The following is a 26,619-nucleotide window of genomic DNA, read 5'->3' as shown; positions in this document are numbered from 1 at the left end:
GCACAAGTGTCAGGTAACGTGTTTGTTCTTGAGAGTAATGGTCTGCACAGAGTAATGGACAGTGTGGGTCTCCTGTTGGAGAAGCCCAGCTGATGTCGTAAGTTAGCACTGACACAGGCGAAAATGACGCAACTACTGCTACAATATTTTGAGAGGCAGCACTGGCAGACGTGCAAGATGGAGACAGGTCAGAGCTCACCTCTCCAGGTGAGTGTGAGGTCCTTGCAGCGCCAGGCTATTGGCAGTTACTCCCCGTAACTTTTGTAGTATGAGGTGCTACTTGACTGTTGCTAATCCTTCCCCCTTCAAGGTAAGAAAAAAATTGTTTATGGTGGGAGGGATGCAATTTCAAGGCTAAGACATAATTTGGAAGAAGCAATAATCTCTTGGTTATGCTTTTGTGATGACATATTAAATCATTCTCAATCAATCCTGTCTCTAAAATAGTAACAAAAAAAATCATTGAGTCAGAACTTGGATCAGTTCCTAGGCTTGCTTCTAATGCCTGTTCTCATTGCAGTTACAGCTGGGGTCTGTTCTCTTAATGTTCTTCTTGTATTGTGGACTCCTTTATTAACAGAGGAGGACAGCTGCCAACTTGTGCAGATTTAAAATAAGTTGTTTCTAGCAAGTTCACAACTCTTCGAGGAGTTGAAGCTTCTAACCAGCTATCTCTGGCAACTCTTGACTGCAGGCATTTAAGATACCGGGAACTCATGTGGACAAAATTGTCTTGCAAAGATTAGAATGTCAGGGGGCCTCTATAGTTTCTGGCTAGCAATACTGTATCTATTTTACCAAGTACCTTTTGGGATAAAGTGCCTTTCATAGCTGTGTAATATGTGAGGTTCATTAGTTATGGGGTAGAATTCAGCTTTTTCAGTTAAACTCCTAACTCTGGATACTCTGAAGTTGTAAAACAAAACATAATTCTCAGTCAGATGGTTAATTATAAATTCACATGGCAGCTACTTACAGGCAAAATGCTCTGCCTTCCCAGTCTTTGTACAGAACAGCTCTACTATTTTTGATTAAGTTCATTGCTCTTGCCAGTATCGTATCAAATAGTATAAGGAGAAACCAGTAAGACCAATAAAGACATTTCTTCCTGAGGTTAATATTTATTTGATGTAGCAACTCAAACATATTTTGGGAACCCGAGGTAGTTTTTACAGACACTGTGGACTCTAGGAATTTGTTTTCTGACTTTACTCCAATGTGCTGAACAAAGAATAGTGCCTTGAGAAACAAAATTTATTCCTATAGTTTAGAGGGGACTTAACACTTTACCAGATAAAATTTATATGGCTTCATATAGCAGGAGGGAGGAGTGGGGAGTATAAGGCAATAGCAGGAAATTATACAAGACGGCTTGTAGTTATTTGCAAATGTTGTTTGGTTATTAGTCTCACTAGGTTTATTCTTTCCTGCCCCTCTTCATTTTTGTGTTATGAAATCATTGTTTACTTGCGCAGCAGGCTTGGATAGTGGTGAGAGATTCCTTCTGTAAAAAGAGATCCAGCTTGCATTGACAAATACCATCCTCTCTTTTTTAACAGTTTTTTTCCCATGCCATCTCCAAGTGTTTGACCCTGTTTTACTCCTTGTCTTATGACTCCTCTGGCATCTAGTGAAGGTGGCATGGCCATACTGAGCACTCCTACAGCAGCACCCTGTGGCTGTGCTGGTGTCCACTGAAGGAATTCTCAGTCATCATCCCAGTGTCAGCTCCTCTGCTGCAGTTTTGTGGTATCCCAGAGCAATGGGACATTAATAACCTCTTTGGTCAGATTTCATTATTAGGTTGGTTTTATGTTCCTCCTGAAGAATTTTCTGCTTATAGATACAAAAATATGACTGTAGGTGGTCATTGAGGTAGTATCAAGGTAATGGTATAGTATTGGCTTCTCAGAAAAATAAATAAGCCCTCTGGTTCTAAATACTGCCTATTTCTGTTCAGAGTCTGCTGGCCAGTGTGACTGCAAAGCTAAATTTAAATCTTGTAAACATGCAAATTTCTCTCAATACACTTCCTCTACCCCCACATTATTTTCTGCCTCCTATTTGATCTGCCTTTTTTTTATAGCACTGTAAATATTTTACATTATTGCTCAGAGGGAAATTAACATAAAGGGAATTGATGTTGTGTGTGTGATTTTCTTCCTCTTCTGCACCTTGTTCCTCTACAGCTAGCTACAATACACCTTTTCCAACCCAACTTGTATTTGCCTAAATTTTTAATGGACATACCTTTTTTCCAATCAGATCTTTCCTGAAACAGCAGAGATGCATTTATCTATTTTTATGTAAGTGCTGAACCTTGCTAGATAAGAGAAGTACAAAACCAAAAACTTAGGCTGGAAGAAATAGTGTGAGAGTCCTCAGATAAAGGAAAAAAGCATACAGCTGCAGAAGCTCTCTTCACTTCACAACCTGGATATAAGTGGAGGTCTGCCAGTACTTTCTGTAGGTATGGCACAGCATGTCTGGGAAGAGATGTGCTCGTGTTCCTTCTTTGAGCTGCCTCACATCAGTGGTTGGTATTGTCACTTACTGGAAGAAGGTGTTTGAAGAGGTTGGTCTGCTCTGTTGAAGCAAACTTAATACATTCCTTGCTTGCTGGTTTTTGCTTTTCCTCTCCTGAAAGAGCTTTGAAATTTGCCCATATTGATGAAAAACTCTTCAGAGCAGGGGAGGGACAGACAGGCTGTGCAATCAGGCTGCTGAATATCCAGGCTGTTAAACATCTAAAATAAAGACTGCCTGTGGAAAGAATGATTGTCTTAATTCTCCTTGCACAACCCTAGTTGGGACACTTCCACACCACTGTCAAGCAGAGGAAAATGCTTCATATCATACATAAAACTTCCCCCCATCCCAAAAACCTAAACATGTCACTGAAAGCTAACTTCACTAACATACTCTTTGCTCTGTAATAAATTGCTTGAAGATAGGAAACACTAAGCATTAAATCAAAACAAATGATTGTGAAAAATACATTTCACAGAAATGGATTTTTGCTGTGCAATGTCCTTTGTAGAAAAACTAGATGTTTTTAAGGTAATTTTTTCCCTCCTTCCTAAGAAGATCCTTTCCTAGATCCTTTCCTAGAGTCAAATTTCAAAATACATGGAAATGTTATATCATGTCAGTGCATATACTTGAAGCTGATAGGTAGATAGCAATGTAAAAAGATTAACTTAACATTCAAAACACTTGTTTCTTTCCAGTGAAAGTATTTTTGAAAGGCTGATCATTGAATATAGTCAATGCCACAATCATCTAGAAACAGTGCTGCATGTTCTAATGTCCCCTTTGTGGATGTGTGCAGCTGAGAAATGTGGTTTGGTTTAGACAGCTTATTCCTTTTTTGGACCCTTAAATATGACAGGTCATATGTGCATTTAAATGAAGACTTTCTCAAAAGTTAGATTATAATTCCACAGTGTCTTGTGGCTGCTACTGTCTAAGTTAGAAATGCTGTTAGTTTCTAACTTTTTGGCTGGTGCCTCTAGTGGTAAAAAAATTTAATTCTATTAGCTTTCTACAAGTAATGATCCTTAATGAAGCTGCAGTACAAAATTCAAGTTACATGTGCTATATTCATACAGGAGCAATGTGGTCATTCTAGTTTTACTAGAAGGTTTCACTGATTATTCTTTAATTAGACAGCATTCAACTCACTGCCCCTCTTCTTTTTTTGGTGGAGGAATAAGTGGAAGTCATTTAGGGGCAGAGGGTGAATGGTATCTGTTGAATTTATGTGCAAGTTTTTGGTTATGATCCACACACATTATCAAATTTCTGGTGCCAGGTAAAACCTGGTGATTTTGTAATTGTAGCATACCTATATCTTGTCTCAGAAATAGAGTTTGAAGAATTGCTTGGACAGAAGTGGGTGGCTGGCAGATTGTAGCATATAAAGAGCTATTTCTTCATAGCCCTTTGTCTTTCTGGCAGCCTCCACTGCTAGTTTAATTTATGTAAGTGAATATGGAGAAAGAAAAGTTGTAAAACTGCTTGCTTACAGAGAGCATAATTCAAATGGTGTCGTGAGAACTGCATTTCAGTATTTGATGTAGTGCATCCATCTGAGAGAAAAACCACTCAAAAAAGCCATTTTTCACCATCTTATGTTTCAGATGCAAATACCCCCTGACTGCTGAGGACTAATGTTTTGTTAGCTATCTTTGTAATTTGAATGTCACAGGCAAGCAGTGGATGGTCCCAATTGCATGATATCGCATAAGGGTCCCTTGCTGACCATCGAGAATCTCTGTCAGAAAGCTGTTTAGTGCTCCCTGTATTAGCACAACAGACATGACTTTCACTAGGGGCTACCCCAATGCTTTCTTTCAGTGCTCAGCAGTTAAGAGGATCCACTCCAGAGTAGGCCTCTGCAAGTGGCTGTGACATATAGCTTTAATAATTAGACCTGACATTCATTTTGCTCTTCTCATCTGACACTTCAGTAGCAGTTAGTTAATTTAACACTAAGTAGCAGTTTTTTTACATGGTACTGTAGGGGCAACTGAGAAAATGAAACTGCCTTTAAATTACCTCAGAATAGAAGGAAGTCACACAGCCAGCCTTGTCATTAGGAGCCTAACAATCACATTAATGAATCAGTGAAGAATTGAAATAATCACAACTTATGTAAATCAGTTATCTCCAGAGCCTGTTGGCCTGTAGGGAAGAAGTGAAGCTTCCCTATCTGCCTCAAGAGACAGGGCTGAGCTAGGGGTCTGCTGTGAGAAGCTCGATCCTCATCAGAGACTATTCCAGTACCTCTGGTGTGCTTAAATATGTGGCAGCTTCCCCTTTGCCTGCACCTCCTCTTTCAGTTGTTTTTGAGAAGACTCTTGATGCTGTAAAATGAGGTCTTTAGTGTTAGCCATAGTTCACAGGAAGGAATCTGGCCCAAATTCATAACAATCAGAAGCAATCACATGGCTAAATCCAGGAACAAAAGCAAGATATGCAGAAGCCCCACTGCTCATGTTGCAAAATGTAGGGCAACTGAAATAGCTGACAAAGTCTGGGAGGCATCCATTAGGCCTGCAGCAACATCCCTAGGTACTCCTTGAAGGAGGAGTCCCTGTCAGCAAGTCTGGGTCTTATGGAAAGTCTCCAGTCCTCTTCTGAGGGCAGCATGCAATGCCTCATCCATCTGTTGAAACAAAGGATCAAGGACTGATAATCAGGCAGAAGGACATCCTATGATATTTAAGATTTTCAGAAATTAATATTAAAAGGGGAGCAATACACTGAAGATGAGAGCATAAAATCTGTTTAAGCCAAAGGAGAAGCTGCCATATTAATTCTTCTTGCAGGGAATCGTTCTCAGTACAAGCTGTTAATTTATGAGCTGCATTAAATACCATTTTCAAGCTTGACTATAAATGAAAGTCCAGAAGACCAGCTAGGTACAGATCAGCTCTTAAAATGATAACGATTAAAGGGGCCATTACCAGGCAGTAGCAGAGTATATACATTACCAATGATTTAATTTTGTTTCTTTGTATTTGTTACAAATAGGGAGGAAATCGAATCAATGTCTTCACCTTGGCAAATTTATAGCTTGATTTGCTAGGAACTTACTGTTTGCTTTTAGAAGCAGTACGCAAAGAAGTGTACTGAAAAAGAGCCCAGTTCACTGGAAAGAGGAAACAAAACTCAGAGAAATCCTCAGCCTGGCACAGAAGAAAATGCCTTGCTCAGCAATTTATCCTAAGCACACAAGCTGACACAGTTAGCTATGAAGAGAAATTGTCATGGGATTCCTTGGCACTCTGGAGTTTCTGTGTGCTGGTCCATCATGTTTGATTGTTTAAGCTTCATGGACCTTAGAAGTATAGACAATACAGTCCTGTGCTTTGTAAGGAGTCACAGCTGCCTTCAGATTATGTATGTATGAAAGGCTATTAAACAGCTCACATGGTAAGTAAGTGGAAAGTGTGCTGCATTTATTCTACTATTTGTTTCCTGCTTCATCTATGACAAATCTCTTTTCTGCCTTAGCTTTTTCTGCCTTGTACCAAGTCATGGTGCTATTACAAATGTAAACCAGAGCTTGTAAAGCTCTAGTGGAATGACGAGTGCATGTGCTTAGTGGTATTCATATGGAGAAGCACACTTGTATGAGCAGATTTCACTCAAAGATGCCCAATGCCATGACTTAACCAAATTTTAGCAAAGTCCTGAGGTGAGTTGTTCTGGTGTTCTGCCTCTGTTTTTTTCTGGTGAGCAGTGTAGGTGATTGTCTTGGTTTTGGCCAAGGACAGGGTAAATCTTTGGCAATAGCCAAGAGCGGGCATGGCCAGACCCTGATGTTACACCATATCACCTCAGATCACTGCCAGGGACAGGCTAAGGGACTCTCTCTTCCAAAAAGACTGAGATTTCTGGATGGGAGAAAGCATGGTGGGGAAGAGCTGGTTGGGATTCCTTGTGGGCTTTCCATGTAAATGATTTTTTTGTCATACACATTTTGTTGTTAATATAGTATTTGTTACTGTTAATTTTCTTATTGCTTTGCTGTTTCCACTAAATTGGTTTTACCTCAACCTGATTTTAACCTTTTGTGGCTCTGATTCTCCTCTCCATCCTGCTGGAGTGGGAAGCATTAGGGGAAGGGGGGCAGTGAATGACAATTTGGTCTGGGAGAGTCTTGGTGGGGGCATTGAACTGGGGAATACCATTCCTAAACCACAGATGTGTACCATAAGGATGTTTACTTCTCTGTTAGTTGTAAGATTTTGCATTAAACATGTGGTTCTAAAGGAGAGAGAAAACAGAAATTACATATACAACCATACTACATAATACAACCATATTACATGTGGTTGATCCAACCACATAAATTGTGTATATGTTCATTCTGCTAGACTTACTGCATTAGTAAGATGCATGTTTGAAAGAAATAGAAAGAGTAAGCACAGAATATTATGTCATTAACTGGATTTCAAATAGCTGTGGGAAAATCCTTGGAGGTAATTTTGTACAGCCTACTGCTCAGAGCAGGGCTCCTTTCAAAGCTAAATCAGGCTGCTTGGCTGGGCAAGTTTTGAGTTTGCAATTTAGATCAGACTTTATTACTCAGATTTGATTAACATATCTTTATTATGCAAGTTTCTTCTAGCAATGAGTTGACAAGGCTTTCTGGTACAAGGACACAAGGTATTGTTCTTTGAAAAGAGAAATGGACTCAAATGCAGATGTCAGCCATCAGAGTAGTAAGAATGTGTTCTTTGGCACAATTAGCATAATGCTTTCAATGAAAAGAAATATGTTTCCGGACCCGACTCCTGAAGCAAGTTTATATGTTGACATGCTTAAGACTGATTTTTTTTGTTAACTCTCAACCTCAGTCAGTAGCTCCTAGACTCATATTGTGCATATATTTAGGTTACATGGGAAGTTCAATAATAATCTGGACTTACTTTATGTTGTTTGGAAGTCTCATACACATGCCTACTGTGCTGGTCATACATTAACAACATAAAAACATTTTCGAAAGCTTCAAGCTAATAGTGTAAGAAAAGACCTTAAGGACATAGTGTTGCCAACTTTCAAATGGTTCTATTTGGTTTTATAGGACTTAACAAAATTATAATACATTGCTGTGATTGTGACATTTACATCGTGATAGCGCTAAACCATCTATGTCCCAAAGAAGTGGAGAATCTATCAAAATTGTAAGTAAAAGGAGAGACAAAGGAAAGTGTCTGGTGCTGATTAGTTTCTTCATCCCAAAGACAAAAAGTAAAAATCAAGTTAACACAGCTTGTATCAGTATACCATTTTGTCTTTAGGATAGAAGACTGGCATAGAAGCTGAATGTACTGTACCAATCTGCCCATCCTTTGCTGGGTTAAAGGAGGACAGTGAATAAATGTGGTACTAGAAAACTTCCTGGTGGCATTAAAAAAAATCAGTAATTTTTTAGCTCTTTGATAAAGCTGGAGTACTGAACATGTAAATGGTTCCCTGACTTTGCCTGTTTTGGTTCCAATCCTGCACTGCCTTCTCCCTGGAAGGAGGCATTTTTCCACTGCAATTTGTCTTTTTTATAACAGTCATGAAGAAATGTTTCCTTTCTGGGTTAATATTGCCACGTGATGCTTTCATTTTTAGTTTCTACGGTGCTGATCTTCCTTCTCAACAGACTCCTGAAGTCATTAGCAAAAACAAGCAGTCTGGGATAATCAGTTATATAGGAAGCAAGACAACAGAGTCAGTATTATAGGAAGAGACATCTTTCTGCTGGAAGCTATGTCACCCCTGTATTGTTGATGGCATCAAAACAATCAAAGGGTTTTCTTTCTCTGCTGAGTGCTCAAGTTTGTGCTTGAAGTGCTGAGCACTCAAGTTCGCGTGCTGAAGAAATAAATTTCACTGCTAAGTTGGCAGACCACTCCCCCAGCTGGCTTCTCTCCCCTTGCCCTTCTGCAGTATCACAAACGGAGCAGAGAGATGTGCCTGCAGGAGAGCTGAACACTTCGGAGTGTGGTGTGGCACACTTCGCTGGAGCACTGCTGCAGCCTGGCAGACCCCTCGCAGAGTGCTGCCCTGTGGGACTGATCCTGCTGGTGCTGGGGGACTGGCACAGCCCTGAAGAAGCCAAGGAACACAAAGGTTGTTCGGTTGCTCAGTTCCTTCCCTTTCAGCTGGGACCTGTGCCAAGCACATGGAGCCCTGAGGATGTGTGCTGTCTCTCCCCCTCCTCCCTGCAGCAGCTGTGCACTCCAGCACCCAAATAAGTCTTAATCACTCCATGGTGGCTCTTTTGTTCAACTGTTTTTAAACTTGGAGACCCCCTTTATGCAGTCAAGTTAACACAAGATTCAGGGCTTGAATCTGCATTGTTGTCGGCTTTGTGCAGTAATTTAATGGGCATGCCAAATGGTAGCTGAACAGCAATAAACCCTTGACCAGCTTTTTTTTTTTATCTTTTGTGTACAGACAATTGATTATACAAGAGGCAAAATAGAATAGCTTGTTTGGTGTAAAACAAGCAGCAAATTTTGTTGTATTGTCATTCCCATCCTTACTACAATTAATTCAAATTCACTTCGTGCAACTAAAGAAGGAGAGGCCCATATTGAGATACAATCATGACCTGTACCCAGGCATAACAATTGACATTAGGTGTAGCATTGTGCACACTTAAGATGGAACAACTTTTTTTTCCGTATGTTTTTGAATGTTTGCCTTTTTTTCAACAAAATCAAAACAAAATTATTAGCTTTAGATAAAGGGGGAGAAAGAATGGCACAGATTACAAAAAGTACCGTGTGTTAGGAAGGTTTCTTAATTGGTTACTGCTTCAGTGTTAGATATAATTTCCTTTTTCACAGTAAAAGAATATAATTTTCTGTGTCTGAGATATGATCCTTTGGAGTCTGGAGCACAGTGCTTCCTCAAACATCCACACAAAGCTGGAACCCTGGAACTGAAACCTGGTTTCTTCAAAGTAGCAGCTTCACAGCCAAAGCAATAGTGTGAAGGTAACAGTCAACTAAGTTCAGCAGGACACATTTTACAGAAGAAAAATCTCCAGGATCAGAATAGCCTAAATGGTACTGGTAATGAAGATATTACTGAGATTAATTGGTTAAATTTACAGCAAAACTTTCTATCTCAATTTTCAGGCATCTTGTTGGCTGCTCTGTGCAGGAAACAGCAGTCTTTGTGCAAGGGGAAAATGTCTGTGATGCTGTAAAACTCTGGAGTGTATATTTATTGCAAAGCAATTTAATCTTCTTGAGTTGATAGGGTTTGCCACAATTATACCAGCTTAAGAAACCAATGAAGCTTTAAGGATACACTCTGAGTTTAGAATATCCCCTCTCTTCTAGGATAATTTTGATCTGCCTTTAAAAAACAAAAGAGTTTTCTTCAATTTTTTGGGTTGAGAAATCTATTTTTACCACATGGTGTTAAATGCCAGAAGGAATTCTCTTACTTGAAATTATGCAAAGAAAACATATATGACATATTTCAATAGTGACATTCTAAAATTCAAACTGCCTTGGCTGGTAAAGGACATCTTCACAGGTTTAAATATTTAAATGGGTAGAACCATCTGTGTTACTTTAAAAAAGGAAAAAAAACAACTAAATAAATCATTGGAAGCAAAATTTTACCTTCTGATGTACTCAAATGCACATGTAAATCCAGCACTACTGTGAGACATGAACTGATTTGGGTGATATGTCTAACAAGCAGAAAGAACTATGGTATTTCAGGGCTTATGGAAAAAAAAACCCTGTACTTGAATATGAAGACCTATGAAACAGAGCAAATGATTGTTTTTAAGGAAAGAATATTTTTTAATTTTTTGGTATGTAATAGTGTTATGGGTTTTAATGGAAGAAAATTAATAAATATAACAATGTCAGCCACCAGCAGGAGCAAGAGAATTCGCACAGAGAAATAGCCTTTTCTGAAACAGTTGTTTTATAATCTTTATTTTTTGTGCTATTTTGTGTGTACATCCACCAGAGGCTAAAACTATGATGTCATGGATACTTTCCTCATGACACGTTGTTGTGTCCACCACTGAGGGCAGCATGATAAATTTTCATCAGGCAGTCTGTCACCCAGCTGGCAGACGGTGAAATACAATACTGTCAGAGGGCAAGCCAATAAAGAAAAGAGACACAATGTTTTTCTGTCCTATGACCACCATTTTAGTTATGCTAATCCAACAAATTAAATGCAAGAAAATCTACTTAAAAGGCAATGTTACGCTCCAGCTGCCAAAAAAATCGCGAAATTGCAGTGTGATGCTGCTTCCAAAATGTGCCCTCTCCACGTGCACATGCACACGTACACACACACACACACACACAGAGAGAGCGTGGCTGTGTCATGCTGAAAAGTAATGCTGAATGTTCCCTTTAAAGAGAGCCAAGCAGACAAGTGAGTAGATTAGTGTTGTTAGAACAGCTGGAAATGGGGTTTTCTGTCTGGCCCTTTTCAATTTGTTCTCATATATTGCATTAATAGTCTGTTTTCTGCTGCAAGAAAGAGGGGAAAGAAAGGCAGCAGATAATAAATTCCTAGTTTAGCATTTCCATTGTCTTTGATGTTAATGGGTTTTCCCAGGCTCAGGGCTGTACCTTACACTATGGGGCAGTGTGTAATAATTCCTCTGAACAACTGGCTGTTATGCTTGAGTATTAATCTATAGGCTTAATTCTGCATCAGAGGACAGATCCTTATTAGACCATTTTCTACTCCCTTTTCACCCCAGACCATGTGTACTAACATATTTTCTTTCCTGTGATTTAAACAAACATTTGTTTCTATGGCATGGGATTCACCAAGAGTTACCTGTAATAATGAGACAATCTCATTTTGGTTTCTACTATTTTAATTTTAGATTATGTTCTAGAGATAATAAGTAGTGGTTTTATTGAATTAAAATAGGACCATTGTTCCTATATTTGTAGATTCTTTCCCAAGAACTTCTTCTGTACCAGCTCAATTCTCTTGTGATTGTATGTCTTTCTTAGACAAGCTGAAAGGGGGTCATGTTACTAAACTGAGATTTTACTTTTTAAACAAAAGGGGTTTGGGTCCTGTAACTGGTAGCTGAGGCCAAACATTGTACTATGAAGCTGAATAAAAACCAGGCTCTCCAGGCAGTTTCCTGCTCAAGGAATTCAAAGATGGTTAATTGGACCTCGAAGCAGAAAACCTATGAGCTGTTTTGCTACTGCAAATCTGAATTTCTCAGGAAGACAGTTGGTGTACTTTCCTCCTCAGAGGGCAGGGTGGGTATCCCCTCACTGTTGGGAACGGGTGTGAAGGGTTTCTGCATATAAAACTATTTATCCACCCAATTACAGATAGAAACCAAACAGACAGAAAGAATCCAGTAAACCATCATGAGAGAAAGAGTATAGAGAACACATAGATTTTTGGCTCATCACAGTATGATTACACACAATTTGTTTTGGGGCTTCAGTGGCCCTCAGCCATTCAGCAGCAGCCTGGGAAAGGTCTGAAAACGAATTGCAACTGTTATTGAACTCATGAGCCATAAATCTTCCAGAATTAATATTTCTTAATTGCCAAGACCCCTGGTGAAAAATTGCAGCTCCAGAACAATGGTCCAAGCATGCCACTAAATACACAAGCATGATGGCAGCATTGGCTGTGTTAGCATCACACTCTGCAACTTGGTGCCCAAGAAGGTGTGAAACACAGAGCCCCGTGGCTGACTCCACATAGAAAGTGCAATTTCAAGTGATTTTTTAAGTTCCCCTAAACCAACCCTGTAATATCAGGTAGGTGCAGTATGGGCTTGGAGCTTGGCACACTTTGAGGAAGAGGCCGGAGAATGCTCCAGCCTGGGACCACCCCACGGGGCTCAGGGCTCTCTATGCTGCTTCCCAGCAGAGGGCCTGGGAATGACACTTTGGCTTCTCACTTCTGCTTGGTGAAAAGCAGCAGTCCCCAGAGATTACCTGAGAAACCACAGTACAAGTGGAAGATTTCAAACTTCTGCCATGGCTCTTTCAGTGAGGCTACTGTTAGCAGGAGGATGTAAAACACCTGCCTTTGGTGTCTTTCTATGTGGCAGGCAGATAGAACAGGGGAAAATTGCACTCTTGTACACTCAGGAAAGCTTTAAGTTGTTTGTGTCTTAATGAATTAAAATTCCTTAGGTTACTAAGAATGAAGAACCTCCAAATTTTTTGGCCTATTTGGACACCATGTCTTGTTCCAGACCTGTAAGTCCAGACCTATCAGAAACCTTTACTACCATCAATTATATCTACCATCTATTATATCCCCCAGCCTTTCAGCCATGCTTTCTATATTCTCTCATTTCCAGTCTGACTGACACAACAGTTGCTTTCAGGGAATGTAATCTTTAATTAATCAACTTACTAGCAGATGTTTTCTGCAGGCTATAATTTCTCATCTAAAAAGACATTTTTCTACGAAGAAAATATAAGGCTGGTAAAAAAAAACACCCCAAATTGTAGCTGTAAAAAGTAGTCATTTCCTCTGCTGTAAACTTCATCTCATCACTCCAGTGATGAGATTTGGCAGCCAAATCTTCAGGGTCTTTGCTGTCAGTGCCCATTATTGCACCTTCTGGTGAATGCTGGAGTGTTGAAGCACCATCACAAATAAAAGAAATTATGCTGCTTGTTTTTTCACAGTGATGGCTGAACCACAATAGTAGCAATAATAACAAATTTTACTCCACAATTAGTGGAGTGAAATGTAGTGAAAATGTAGTGAAAATGGAGAATGTAGTGAAAACTGGAGAAAAAATAGAAGAGGTTCCAAATCTTTTATCAAGTTATCTAAATTGTTCATCTTCCTCTGTCCTCTGCAAATCTTAGTTTTACAGCAATTTACCTATAGAACTGAAAAGAGTTGATGTATCCCTAACCAAATGTTTATAAATATTAAGAAAGCACAGTGAGCCCCTATTTCTTAACTGAGTTTCATGTAGCTGTTGTCACAGAAGGAAAACTGATCATTAACAATTTTTCCACTCTTGAAACTTAATGTTATGGATGCATCACATGCAAGAACATCTAGGGTCCCAGAGAATGTTATGACCTTGACTTTCAATCTGTCACAGCCTGTGGCTGTCAAAGAAAACAAAGAAAGACCATACAGCATGTGTGCAGATCTATTATTAGGGTTATTGAGCCATTTTGCCTACCACATATTCATATAGCTAAAGTCAATATCTATCTTTCTTACAAAACTCAATCCAATTTATCTATATATAGCTATTGGACTTTCTTGTGTAGCATTGCAAGTTTATCCTTTTGTTTCCTTGTAAATATAATAATAAATAATATTTGGTGATCTGTGCCACATCTCCAGCCCCTGTAGCCTCGGATAGGTGAGGCCCAGTGCCTTCATACACTCTTGTCTGTCTGCAAAGGGCAGCAGAATTGGGCAGCAGGAATGGGGGTTGAACTGCATGCTTCAAACTGTGGAAACAGCAGCCAGCATCTGAGCACCAGTGGTTGCATGAAATCACAGGTCCTAATGTCATGAGTCAGGATAGATCTGCTTTAGTGATACAACCTAAAACAGAACTTGTGGGCTGTGACGTTTCTCTGTTTGGGGTACTGTCTAATCACAGGGGCCATTTGCATTCCTACTAGCAGCTAACGGAGAACTGGAAAACACAGGATGTACATTTTCCTCTCATTCATTTCCCTGTCTTTCCAGTCCTTTTATGCTCTAGACTCAATAACATGTCCAAACAGCTCCTGAATGGGAGATCTCACATGAGAAATTCACATATGACAAAGTTATGCAGAGGGCAAGCCCTCAGGGAGCTCCTGTTGCAGTGACCAGAGTCAGAGTACTTTTACTCCCACAGGAAATGTAGAAAGTCTCAGTCTGAGCTGAGAAATCACACTGGAGTTCCTCTTTACAAAATGAAGCTGTACCACTGAGAATTTTGTAGCAGGACACAGCTGCTTTTCCCATCTAATTCAGCATTAATAATTACAATCCACCTCAATAAAAATGATTGGTGTTTTGTCACATCCTATCACTTTAATGTTGCTGTGTAGCCACTGTGTGGCCACATTTTTATTTGGGGCACATCTGAAGTCTGAAATTTGAAAAGGCTCACTCTAGTGCCAGAGAGCAGCAATTAGGTAGTTAGGACATGTTGAAATCTGAGTGTGCAGTTCATTGCACAATAGCAGGGAAAGTTAATATAAGATTATTGTATTTATTTTAATGTTATTGACATTTCAGCATAACCCAAATTCACTATAAAAGTAGGGGCTCGACTGTACTCAATAATGAATAGAAACAGGAAAAGTGATCCTACCCTAAAGGATTTCCACTCCATTGGGAACAGAGTGTAATATAAAAAATAACATTCAGGCAAAATATACAATCATAACATTCTTGAAGAAAATGTTTTTTTTGGCTGTCATAAGTCATGTTTTCCATACTCAGGACTAGTTCTATTAACTGAGCTGCCTATCACAATCCCCAGACCCACAAAGTGAAGCCTTCAGGTATCATTCCAAACACCAGAGCCCTGCACAATATTAAAATACTTCCTCCCAAAACAGGAGGGGGAGGGGGATCTGGGCATCCATATTAGGATTTCCCCAAGCTGCTTCCCCACAAAAAGAACATGACAATAGTTCTCTTGAAGTTTTGTAGATTTCTTGTAATTTTTAAAGAGTCCACAGGTTAGCATAGTTTTGGTAAACATGCAACAGGCAAAATGGGAGCCAAAGCAGCCACAGAATTGAAGGAAGCATCAGAAACTAAAGCTGGAAAAACATTTTCAGCACGAGGCCAAAAGAGTCCATAGCACAATCCAATAATGGATTTTCTATATTTTTATTGATGCAGCTGTATTTTAATGAACAGAACTGGTGATGAGCTAACGACTTAAGAATGTGTCTTGCAATCATCTGCTGTTCAAGCAGGGAATCTGCCTGCAGGTGCAGCAAGATCATCTCTTTCCTTTTGTAATGGAACCTCTGGAGCTTAGAATAGATTTGCCTCTTGAGGACAGTCCACCTACTGGTGTTAGATTTAAGAACCTAAGATTTGCTGTTAATCTCCCTGGGGATACACCAAGGTCGCTGATGCTGTATGCCACGTAGTATTTTCTTAATGGATTATTTTTATTGCATTATACCTTGTAAGTTTTCTGTCTTCCCTGCTACCTTCATCTCTAAAGTTCTTTTAGCCCCTCTGTCGAAAACCTTGGTTTTGTACATACAAACCACTTTTCATAGTTTGAACAAAGAGCTGCCTAGTAGGAGCTCCACACATAGATCTGTCTTACACCCCTCCCCACTCCTTTGTCAGGATCCACCTTTTCATCCACTCACAAATCTCAGCCTTCAAAACTTCAAAAATAGTTCTTTCCTCCTCACAGCCCGAACCTTTCATCATTCTCTAAACTAACTTTCCAATAGTTGGGACATATGTATTCCTTGTAACCAATGCAAGGGCATGGCAGAAGAGGCTCAGTTTGTTCATTTTTTGCTTGCCTAGGGTGCCTACTGCCCAGGTAGTATCCCTCTGTTGTCACAGATGAGCAAAGCTGCAGGGACCAGTCCTTCTGGAAAGGCGAGATTGGGTACAGAAGTACCAACAGCTCAGGTTTCGGCAGAGTAGAAGAAAACCACAAATTTTTGATTGGCTAATATGCACATTTGTATTCTTTCACAGATGTTTTAATGATCTATACAAAGATTTCTAAATTCCATTAAGGCTTTCTCCTTCAGGGTAGTGCTACTGATCTTTAAAAGCAGGAGCCCCACTAAAGGATAGAAAGTAGAAAAATTTACTATCTAAGGTGGAAATGCCCTAATTCAGTATAAAAAATTGTTATTTATATAAATTTTGAATTATTCCTTGTTTCTCTTCTGACCTCAACTAAATTGCTCTGAAAAAGCTTCAGAAGAACAAAAAGCCCAATGAGAAATGCTTTCTCATTCAACTGCAGTTTTAATATTATTCTTTGTTTCAGGTTTACAACAGCCAGAAATGTTGCAATATTGCATTTTAAAGTCTTTTAAAGGCTATACTAAACTTCTGACAGATTACAAATACTGCACAAATGGACTAGCATAGGATCTACACTGTCCTATAATTATGTTAGATATATCATTACATTATATATAGTTTACGATCCTGCAGAGATTTTAATTTCTTTTATCCTATCCCCAAGCACAGTGGCTGAATCATAAGCACCCTGACCAAAGGCCATATAATGTTCAGAAAATATACATACACCATACAATCCCAGAAGGCCATCCATTTCCTGCTTTACTGTGCTTTACTGTGCAGTGTTAAGGATCTGAATAGGTGCTGTCTGCCAGCCGGAGATAGCTGTGATTCTGTGATGAATGAAGCAACCCATACACTGCAGGAGCCTAAGTTTACAGCAAAATGCCCTCAGTTGGTGTAAATCAGCTGAAGCCCTTTAAACTTAATGGAGTAGTGCTGATTTACTGCCTGGGAAAATGGAGATGTTGCTTACTGTGGAGTGTGGCTCTCAGCAGCTCATTAATGAGATCTAATGGCATCATGTTTTTATACCTCACAGAGACCAGATTGAACAACTCTCAGCCTCAGCTGTCCTGAGAGAAAAAGGCTATAAAGTGTGTTGTAATTGCTGTACCAACCTCTTGTCTATGGAACTGGTGATTCAAACTTGCATGCTGCAGGATAAAGAAAGCCTGGTAATGCCAAATTCTAAGACTTCCAAGAACTTTTGATCTGCTTTTCCAGTTGAAAAGGTGATGATCAGTCAAAGGTTAGATGTGACCTTAGAGGTCTTTTCCAACCTAAATGAATCTATGACTCACAGCCAAAAAAATCCTTTCTCAAATGACAGGTTAGTTGAGATGTCAGCTAAACTCCTCTGACTGATCCATCAACATTTACTGGAATCCTTGTTTTCTTCAACCTGTTTATCATTCATCTTTAATGATTTGTCTGAAGATTGCTCAGCGCTATCCCAGCCATAAGGATTCTTCAGGTTATATTATGCCCTGCACGCCCTTCATCATCCACTCTCCTGATTCCAAATTACATTGGGAACGTCACATTTTGGCCAAAGCAAATGAATTATTCATGACACATTTTACCTCAAGAATTACTGCATTTGAAAACCTGTGCCAAACAGGTAACTGTGGAAGGGTATTCTGAGTACACTGCTAGGATGAGTGGTGTATTGTTCTCTTCTCCAAATCCTTCATTAATGCAAATCCAAAATCTGACATACTTCCAGCGTCACAGTTAGAGTCCCTGAACAGATTGTTACTCTCAGAAGTGAAATCAAATACAGTAAATTGAAAGCACTTCTGACTCCCTCTTACCCTGAGGCGCACAAATGACAAGTGTGCACCTGCAGTGGGAGGCACTGATCACTCTACTTTTTTCAGTTTTGCTTTTTGAAATGCCTTCTGCCTTTTCTCCTATATCTTATCAGCTCAAAAATCTGAACCTTATTTTGATCTTTAATAGCATTCAGTGGATAAAGATGACCTTATGGTGGAGGGAAGGCTGAAAACTGTCTCTTTCCAAAAATGAAAACTTCTTTCCTGAAGAGTAGTCTGTTATTTTTAAGGTGTAGTATGATGAAGGCACACCCTCCTGTGAATTACATATTTCATACCACGAGATATGGTGAAATAAGACCTTTTTTTTTTTTTTGAGAAGAGAGAGCCTGGAATTCAGAGAGGAACATTATGCAAAAGTCCCCAAATTGCCTTTTGTTTCCACAGCAATTGTGTCACTCTAGTAACAGAGATTCTCAGTGTAATGGTCAATGAATTGTTACATATTTAGGTTATGGGCTGCAAGAAGGAGGAAGGGCCATATGGAGTCCCAAGATAGCCAGCTCCTATGAGGGTAGTTCAGCTGTTGAATTGATGGTACACATAGCAACTGACAGGATGGCGCAGAAGGATAATGCAAGAAATTGGGCTTCATTTTTCTGGACTGCTGCATGGTTTAGATTTTACATATCTGGAGATGTTTTACCTAGTCACTTAAGTGTTTTAGACCATTTGGGAGAGCTGTGTCCTCAATGCAACAAGTAAAAAATGCCGTAAGAAGGACAAGTTGCCTTATCACAATTACATTCAGTAGTTCTGATTCCAGATGTGCCTGCAAAACATCCCCTCTGAGCCAGGGAGCAACCCTTGCACAGAGCAACCCTATAAATCAGCTTTATCTGGCAAAGGCAAAGGTTTTCCCTTACCGTTTCTCAACCAGTAGCAGCAGCACATTACCAGCTCTAGGAAAAAATTATATTGTGCAGGCTTCGAAGAGGAATACACTCTGCTTTCTGTTTAAACTAACCCTTTAAAACATTTCATGCAACACCTTTGCTGAATATGGCACCACAGCCTACTGTACATTCGAAAGTCATTTGGGCAGAAATGGAACTGGCACCACTGTACAACCACCAACTACAGAGGAATGTGCTGCAACACTGAGATACTTATCATTTCTCTCAACATTGTTACTTGTACTAGGAACACAAAATATTTAATCAAATTCCCTTGATTTTATAAATACAGAATACCAAGGCTGTGCTGCCCTCATAACTTCCTGTCAGTGGGCACATTACAGACAACAGTTACAGCAGATGGACAAGGTCGTCACATGAGGAGAAAATACCAGTTGTGCCAGGGCATTTCAGAGGTCTATCTCACCCACTGTCTGCTCCCTGGCAGTAGCCATCTGTGGGTGCCTAGGGAGAATTTAAGGACACCATACAGTGATACTTTGACAGAATACTTTGACAGAATGCTTTGTCACTTAAATGCAGTTGTCTTCCTTCACAACTGTCCTTCATGTTTTATTCTAAGAATTCATCTAGTCTCATTTGTGAGCTAGGAAAACTTTAGCACACACAGTGTCTTTGTGTGAGGGGCTTCACAGATGATCTGGTTTTGGTTGGAGCAGAGTTGATTTTCTTAGTAGGCAGTATGGGCCTGTGCTTTGGATTTTTGCTGAAAACAGTGTTGATGACATGGAGATGTTCTCATTATTACTGAGCAGCACTTACACACTATCAGGGCCTTTTCTGCCCCTCGCCCCAGGCCATCAGAGAGCAGGCTGGGCATGCAGGGGCACAGCCGACCCCAGCTGAGCACAGTGATACCCCGTACCATACGGTGTCATGCTCAGCACACAGAGCCAGGGAAGGTTAGCCAGGGAAGGCCACAGCTTTGGGCCATGCATTTCTCCACAGAAGCTGACAGGAGGGGATTGGTAACAGAGCAATTTGAATTTCTGACCTCAGTGTACTAGGACACCTTCAGCCTTGCACCTGGTGACCTGGCTCAGCCTTTGCTTGTCTGCACCACTGACACACAGACCTGTCCACCGCTGAACCCTGCAAAGTCATGCCCAAAACTCTCTGTTTCCTGTCTATCCACACCTACAGCTGTGCTTTCACATACTGCTCCCAGCTGGGGAGACTGCAAGGTCTTGCATTTTAATCATATTGCTGAATTCACTAAGGCAGGGAGAAAGGCTGTGTCTGGTCTCATCAGCATACTGAATATTACACTTATCACGCAGAGAGTAGCAATAACTCCAGGGTAATTAATTACTTAAGGTACTCCAGCTCTCACAAACACAGTAAACAATTAATATAATTTAACTTTACAGCTAACGCAACAAATTAAAACAGAGAAATAAATTCCTTTTTCTTTTTTTTTTTTGGGTTCATTAGACAGGACATAAACTCTTATGTGAACAGGCCTGATAAATGAAATTTGCCTTTAGGGCATTACTGATGAAAAATGACAAGTGTAATATTTTTATCTAGCACTTTGCTGAGATTCTGTCAGAAAATCTCCAAGCATCGCAGTTCCAAACTACTCTGAGGAAGATTTTATCCCCTAAGTCTCTTAGAAGATCCTTCCTTCCCAAAATATGTTGGTGTTCTGACATTATGGCGTTGTCCCAGGAAATGCTTTAAAACCCCAAAGTATTGCTTTTCCCAGGAGATAAAGACTGCTTCCTAAAAAATAATTTTGATCTCATGGGTAGATAAATGTGCTGTGCAAACATTATGCTGAAGTGCAGAGAATTTTTCAGCTAAACTGGTATTTTATGCCATAAAGAACCAATGTTTCTATCCATCTAAACCATCTGCCTATTTATACTTCTGATCACCATGGCATCCAGTCACAACAAATGAAAAAAACTCACAAAAACCCATGGTTATCATTATCAGCATGTACAAGCCATCAGATCCTGTTTTCATTGCTCATGCAAGTACCCTCTGCAGCTCCCAGGGTGCTGCATCTGCAGACTGAACGTGCAGTACTCACTTCAAGCTAGTGACAACACGCAATCCTGAATGCTTAAATGGTTTCTCCACTGGAATGTCTTTTGATCACTAGCTTTTGAGGTGGAACACCACTGGAAGCTTGCATTTAAAAAAGGCTAAAAAGGGATTCTCTGTCAGTGACCTGTTAACATCTATGTCTTAGTATGCATGTCTTAAGTCTTACACTGTCTTGAGTTTGAAGGCATCAGTTTATCTCAAATGGACTAAAAATCCATCATCCCATAACTTTTTAGAACAGCAGGTAAAGCAGGATTCCCTTCTGGCATGCACAATATCATGATGACAAATTGATTTCTTCAGACAGAGGATCAAGCTTGCAGAAGATTTGCTTCTTCTACCAGTGCTGAGCATGTGTGGGTGCAGATTTAGCTTGCCTAAATCAAGTCAAGGATGGACTCCATACTCTTGAAATTCAGTTGAATTTCAAGGGCCAGTTTAACCTGCCTGCTTTCCATTAGAACCTAACAGACCACCTAAATTATTTAGCTCATTCCACCATTCTAAGCAGACTCCTGCTTCTGTGGTCCTCCCCTGGCACCAAGTTAGGGAGTAAGATATCCCTGCCCAAGGGATACCTGAGGGTACAGGCACCCAGGCTCCCAGAGAAACCTGAGAACAATTCCAGGCAGGGTATGGGTTGGATTTACCATGGTGCTGCTCCCTGGGAAGGAGAAGGTTGCAGTCCAGTGCTGCTGCTGCTGGAGGGACATGGTGGTGGCAGCATGAGGCAGGTTCCCCTCTGTCCATGCCACAGGCCCTAGCACTCCAAACTCCCCCCTTAGTGCCCTGAAACTTGGACATTTAAATTAAATTGACTGATTTATGCCATCTGTAGTTAAATGTATTATGTGTCTATGTTTCTTCAATTTATAAATAAGACTGCAGTCAAGTAAATTATATTCCTTGTGTGCCGCTTCACTTACCAAATGGGCTATATTATCTTTTCTGTGCTCATTACACTTTAGTCCCACCAGCCTAGGATGGATATGCAATTGCTCACATTTGAGAAGAAAAAGAAAATTAGAAAAAAATCATAAAAAGAGAAATCCAGGAGTCAAAGATATATTGCTGAGTCAATTTAAGATCAGGATTTAGCTTAAAGCATGGTTCATGCCAAAACAAAACTAACTGCAGTTCATAATTCTGAGCACCAGGAAAGCAACCTAGGACATTGTAATGTATGCCAGGTCCCTCCTATTCTCAGGTAACAAATATTCCCCCAAAATGCATGCAAATCACTGTTTGCAATGGAGCACCATAGGCTTCAAGACAGGCTGTGGTCACCAGCAGCAGACAGGAGCAAGAAGGCTGAAGTGAGGAAACTAGTGGGAACATCTGAACTGCCAGTGCCTCAGTTTACAGTTCTAAATGGTGATCTAATTCTAAGAAAAATACTTTACACAAAGTCCCATGCATATGTGGCAAGTTCAGAGCTGCCCTGTGATGCTTCATGACTGCCACGCACTGCCGTGCCTCCAGCAGACTCTGTGTGAACATGTTGGTTCAACTCAATGGGGAAACATGGAGGAAGAGCCAGGAAAAATAGAAATAGCTCTGGCAGCCATCTCTGTGAAGGTTCAGAAAAACAAATTTTGGATGAACCGCATTGCTTTTTGTATTTCCTGGGGTTTTTCAGTGAGGATGGGTTTTGGTGCTTCTTCATCATCTTCCTTGTTATTCAATGTTCAGTACCTCAGTATTCCTTAGCCATAAACTGTCATTCGTATGCTGATGCCCTCCACTACTGTGCCCCTGGTGCACAGAGATGAAGCAGTTTCTTGTTACTAGTTGTAGGTTTCCTTACTGTTTGCAACCAGAAAAGACAGCAGACCAGGGTTTCTTCCTAGTCTTGTCCTCCACTGAAGATGCCACTGGTGGTGATGTGCTTGTGTTAGTGGTGTTGGGCTTGAGTACACGGCCCCCAGCAGTAGCTAAAATCCTGAGTGCAACCTGAGAGAAGTAGAGAAGTAAGGTATCACAAAGTGGATAATTTATTTTTTCATTGCAGAAGGGAAAGTAAGGGAAGGAATGCCCTCTTTAAGCACCCTCTTTATCACGCTATGGAATCTGTGAGCAATTTGGTAGGATGTCTCCCTGTCTCCTCGCCTGCCTGACTTCCTGTTACATCTTTAAACAGGAATACCTCTGCATGTGCTGTTTTACATCAAGTCTCCCTTTCCTTGCTTCCTCTGGTCCTTCTGATCTGCAATCACTGCTCCCTACCATTCCACCCTCACACTTATCTCCCTCTACAATGGCATCCCACACTTTTCATAGCTAAATTATGTCTGGCAGATTATTGAACCCCTTGACCCCATACAGACAAGTTTTGCTGTGAAGATACATGTAAAAAGTACAGTCTTGAGCCAGTGGAGAATTAAACTGGTAACAAAGTAAAACATTGGATGGCAGACAGTTAATGAAGTAAGACACAACCTAATGCAGCTAGTGAAGCAGAATTGGGACAGAGAATTGTCCTTCAGGACCCACTTGTCCTAGCAGGGGATTTTAGCAAGTTACTGAGAAAGAAATCTGTATAGAACATATTAAGGAAATCACTGAGTGACAGGATATGAAAATGACTATTGGACCATATGGTCTCTGAGGCAGGAAAATATCACACAGGCATGTGTGCCTGACCCATCACAAATGACTGACTAATCACAGGGCAAAGATCATGCTGGAAGGGACCTCCTGGCCATTATCTCCATACCCTTGGTCCTGTAAGTGGTACAAAAACCCATACAAAAAAATTTAACGTGGAGCATAATTACACTTGTACTGTGCTTTACAGCTCCTCAAACGGATTTCAAACAGAGGTGCTGACAATTTAGGCAAATCCCTGTTTGCCACACTGCCAAGAACCTACATTAGATATTATTAATTAGTTATGTATGGATTGTTTCTCCCAAAACCCCTCATTTGTGAATGAACTGTACACTGCCCTGACTGCATTTCTTCTTCCTCTTACTGCTTCCTCAGATCACTCAGTGCCAACTTAGGAAATGTTTTCCTTCCTTCCTTCCTTCCTTCCTTCCTTCCTTCCTTCCTTCCTTCCTTCCTTCCTTCCTTCCTTCCTTCCTTCCTTCCTTCCTTCCTTCCTTCCTTCCTTCCTTCCTTCCTTCCTTCCGACACTTCCTTCCTTCCTTCCGACACTTCCTTCCGACACTTCCTTCCGACACTTCCTTCCGACACTTCCTTCCGACACTTCCTTCCTTCCTTCCTTCCTTCCTTCCTTCCTTCCTTCCTTCCTTCCTTCCTTCCTTCCTTCCTTCCTTCCTTCCTTCCTTCCTTCCTTCCTTCCTTCCTTCCTTCCTTCCTTCCTTCCTTCCTTCCTTCCTTCCTTCCTTCCTTCCTTCCTTCCTTCCTTCCTTCCTTCCTTCCTTCCTTCCTTCCTTCCTTCCTTCCTTCCTTCCTTCCTTCCTTCCTTCCTTCCTTCCTTCCTTCCTTCCTTCCTTCCTTCCTTCCTTCCTTCCTTCCTTCCTTCCTTCCTTCCTTCCCCCCTGCCTTCCTGCCTGCCTGCCTTCCTGCCTGCCTTCCTTCCTTCCTTCCTTCCCCCCTGCCTTCCTGCCTGCCTGCCTTCCTGCCTGCCTTCCTGCCTCCCTGCCAATAGCTCACTGCTTAGCCATCCTCACACAGGGTGAGTAAGATGCTCTCACACTTTGGACATTAGCTTCAGCATGCCCAGTTTGAGCTGAAATGAACCCACTCCAGCAACCATGTCTCACCACTTATGCCACTCACTTGCACTTGCATGAGGGAAAAGCTCACCTATGCCTGACTTTTTCTTCTGATTACCTGAGGTCACTCATGATGAAATTAAAGTTACTGTGCATCACCTTTCAATACATCTTTTACCTTCCTAAGGCTACTTAGAGAGATAAAATGCAAGTCTGCTGATACTGTTTTTTAAGTATCAGCAGATACTTAAAAAACAGTATTTTATTTGTGCAATGGTTATTCACAATAGCAATGACATCATGTTTTTGCAGAGTATTTTCTAAATACTCTCTTCCAAGCAAATTTCAAGAGACCATCTTTTGTACAAAGGTCTGCAACTCCAGTTTGGCAGAAAACATCTTGCAATTAACCTGTCATTACAGCAAAATTAACATTTATAATTACAAAATAGGGATTTATGATATTTTTTTTTAAACAGCAGAACACAGTGTATTTTCTAAAAGAACAAGTTTTCAGGACCATTTTTAAAGCAGTATTTGACAAAGGTAGTGATTAGCTTAAACAGGCGCTTGTTATTCTGTCACATTTGAAAACCTTCTGCAGTTTTGCAGCTCTACTTATTTTTTTTCTCTTGCCAGACTTTGAGGGTAGGGTAAGGAATTACTTGTTTTTTACCAGAAGTCAATATCAAAGGAATACTTTCAAGGGCATATTCATTATATCTTCAGAGACAATATCAGCTAAAGATCTTTTCTTGATCTTGTTCACTCTCCAAATAATGGCAATTTCTGAGAACAACAAAGAAAAAAGTTTGGGGTATTGCATTGCATTGAGCAAGAGAAGTACAGAGTTGAGAATTGAAATCGTCTCTAGAAAAGCTTAGCCTGTAAATCAAGCCAGTGCAGTGCAGTGTGTGGCCACAGCAAGAAGAGAAAAGATAACCTGTTCAAATCACTAAACTATATGTTCATGAATGCCCAAAATGCTCGCTGCATTGAAGTGGTTGGCAAATGGCGCATGGTCAGGATAAGGATAGCAATCTTGCTGACAGATTTGCATACATATGCATAAAATATGTGTGTATGCAAACATCCATACACAAAAACTGGCTAAAATCCAGGCTTGCAAAAGATTTTTTTGCCCCTGAACCAATTTGTTCTTTTGTGTACAGCTTTATTATAAATGTGTTGATGTTTGGAAAATATCCCCCAGAATTTAAAATCACAATTAGTCCTGAATTAATCTCAGTAACGACTGAAATCTTTTCTTCCACTGCACAAAGTTATCTAATTTCCTCTGAAAAGTTCAGGGAATAGCTAGTTTATTTTTAGCTAATCTTTCTTGTGTGTAAGGAAATTCTAATACTTTTGCAGCATTGGTAAAAGAGTTCTTTGTATTCTTTGAACTTCATCATGATAGAGCACACTACACACTCATAAAGAAGCTGAGAGATGAGCCCTCAAGCATGCTATCTTCAAGAGGAATATAAACACCTGACTTGGAGGAAAGCTGGTGTCACTGATTCTGTAGGGAGAGATGCTGCTGTAGAACAGGCAGAGAGGTGGGACCAAGGCAGTACAGAGCAGATACAACAGGGGAGGACAAGGAAGCAAGAGATAAATGTCAGAAAAGCAGAGGCCATGCAGCTGCAGTCTAAACTCAGAGGGAGAGGGAGAGGTGTGACATGCATATACATGAAGCAAACTAAATTTCGCAAGAGCACAGCCCTAAAAAATCACTATGGATTATGGACTTAAAAGTCTAGGGTCAGAAAATGCACTTTGGGGAGTGTGGTCCCCTTTTCCCCTCCTTAAAAGTAATGCTGGGGTGAAGCTAGATATGTCTCTGGTGGAAGATCTGGCAGATGCCAAGCTATTCTTTCAGATTTCAGTTGTAGCACATAAAGGTAATTCAGCTGCAAAAGAAGCGAGTAAATGTTAAGGAGACAGGTAAGCTGTGCTAATTTACAATCACTGCTAGTGCTCGTATCAGAAAGGCTCAGGAGGGCCAGTTACACCCAAGGAAACAAGAAGGAACAATGGAAGAAGTTATTGCAATGGATATGTTTGTTAAAGGACAGA

Source organism: Ammospiza caudacuta, chromosome Z, assembly GCF_027887145.1.
Source record: "Ammospiza caudacuta isolate bAmmCau1 chromosome Z, bAmmCau1.pri, whole genome shotgun sequence".
Lineage (NCBI taxonomy): Eukaryota > Metazoa > Chordata > Aves > Passeriformes > Passerellidae > Ammospiza > Ammospiza caudacuta.
The sequence above is the reverse complement of the archived record's forward strand: the minus strand, read 5'-3'. Positions refer to the sequence as shown.